Below are 2,288 nucleotides of genomic sequence, written 5' to 3' on the forward strand. Positions count from 1 at the left end.
TGCTCAGCAGGGAGTCTGCTTCTCCCTCTCCCGCTCCCCCCTCTTGTGCTCTTCCTCTCTCTCACTCTCTCTCTCAAATAAATAAATAAAATCTTAAAAAAAAAACCCACACACATTCAGTAGTGTGTTAACTATGCAAAAAAAGACACCATACAGTTTAAAAACAAATCTTACACAGCCTTACATTTCAATTTTTTTTTCTTTAAAAGGAGTGAGATGTGTACAGAAGGGGTTACATGCTTTACAGACAAGAAAAAAATGCACTAGAACCAACTTATCCATCATCTTCTTTATCTTCCTTCTCCTCCTCATCCTCTTCATCTTTGTCTTCCTCCTCTTGCTTCTTTTGCTTGCTTTTTTTTAGCCTTGACGACTCCCTTTTTTGCTGCATCCTTTACCTTAGTATGTTTTTCCTTTACCTTAGTATGCAGCAATATCCTTTTCCCATTTTTCCTTCAGCTTAGCAGCTTCTTTCCATGTGGCTGCTTGTTATCTGCAGCAGTTTTATTCCACATCTCTCCCAGTTTCTTTGCAACATCACTAATGGATAGGCTGGGATGTTTTCCTTTGATTTTTGGGTGATACTGAGAACAAAACAAGAAAAAGGCCGAAGGAGGCCTCTTAGGTGCAATGGTGTATGTGCTGCTGAAGTGAGCACCAAGTGTGCACTGGGATCCTTGAAATTCTTGTTTGTTTCCCCCTTAGGGGGAATATAAGTTTTCATAATGGGCCTTGTCTGCCTTTGCCATGTCTTCAAATTTTCCTTTGTCTTTAGCAGATGTGATCTTCCACATCTCTGAGCACTTCTTAGAAAACTCAGAGAAGTTGACTGAAGCATCTGGGTGTTTCTTCTTGTGCTCCTCTTGGCAAGTTTGCACAAAGAATGCATATGATGACATTTTGCCTCTCAGCTTCTTAGGATCTCCTTTGCCCATATTTAATTATTTTCCCCAGGGAGGCTCAGAGTCGCCCAGTGCCCATCTGGTTTTCACTTGCCTGGGCGCTGTCTCTGTGGAGCTCAATGTACTGCAGTGGCTGTTGCAAGCATCATTTTAAAGTTACCTTAATTAAGTTTGCTATTAGTGCCAGAATATAGATAACTTGAACAGAAGATGGAATTTAGAATTGATTCATATACATGAATACTTGATATAAAACAAAGTTGGCCATTGAAAACAAAGGGGAAAGATTGTCTTTTCAGTAAATGATGCTGTATCAATTATATATTCATATATCCAAATAGCCATATGTCCAAGAAAAACTTTGTCCCTACTTCAGACCAAAACAAAAAAGCAATTCTAGGTGCATTGTAGGTCTAAATCTGAAAGGTAAAACACATTTTCTAGAAGAATATATAGAATATTTCATGACATTTGAGTAGGTAAAAGTTTTATTAAAAAGATATAGGGTGCCTGGGTGGCTCAGTTGGTTAAGCGACTGCCTTCGGCTCAGGTCATGATCCTGGAGTCCCTGGATCGAGTCCCACATCGGGCTCCCTCCTCGGCAGGGAGCCTGCTTCTACCTCTGACCCTCCCCCCTCTCATGTGCTCTCTGTCTCAAATAAATAAATAAAATCTTTAAAAAAAAAAAAGATGCAAAAGTCACTAACCATAAAGGAAATAATAATTTGAACCACATTAAAAGCAAAGAGTTCTATTCATAAAAAGAAAACAGTAAGAGTAAAAAGGCTAGCCACTGAGAAGAAATTTATAACATGTATCTCTAACAAAAGGCTTGTATCCAGCATACAAAATTAACACCTGCAGATCAATAAAAAGAAAGATAAGGATGCAACAGTAGTTCAACATCAGCAAATCAGTCAATGTGATATACCACAAAATGAAAGATAAGTATCATACCATCATTTCAATGATACACAAAAAGCATTTACAAAATTCAACATCTGTTTATGATAAAAACTCTTAACAAAGTGGGTAATAGAGAGAACATACCTCAACATAATAAAGGCCATATATAACAACTGCACAGCTAACATCATACTCAATGGTGAAAAGCTGAAAGCCCTTCCTCTAAGATCAGTAACAAGACAAAAATGCCCACATTCGTCACTTTTATTCAACACAGTAAGTCCTAGCCAGATCACTTAGGCAAAAAAAATAAAATAAAGGACACCCAAATTGGAAAGAAAGAAAATTATCACTATTTACAGATGACATGGTATTATATATGAAAAACTCTAAAGCCTCCACCAAAAAACTGTTAGAACTATACAGGCTAGTATCTCTGATGAGCATAGATACAAAAATCCTCAACAAAATATTAGCAAA

General features: G+C 37.4%; 1 pseudogene; it reads right to left on the minus strand.

Annotated features, from left to right (window-relative positions):
• Positions 1–274: 274 nt before the first annotated feature.
• On the minus strand, positions 275–935 carry LOC118003323 (annotated as a pseudogene).
• Between the last annotated feature and the right edge of the window lie 1,353 nt (positions 936–2,288).

The sequence above is a fragment of the Mirounga leonina genome, unplaced genomic scaffold (genome assembly GCF_011800145.1).
Source record: "Mirounga leonina isolate KUSES-001 unplaced genomic scaffold, KU_Mleo_1.0 Mir_101595, whole genome shotgun sequence".
Taxonomy (NCBI): domain Eukaryota; kingdom Metazoa; phylum Chordata; class Mammalia; order Carnivora; family Phocidae; genus Mirounga; species Mirounga leonina.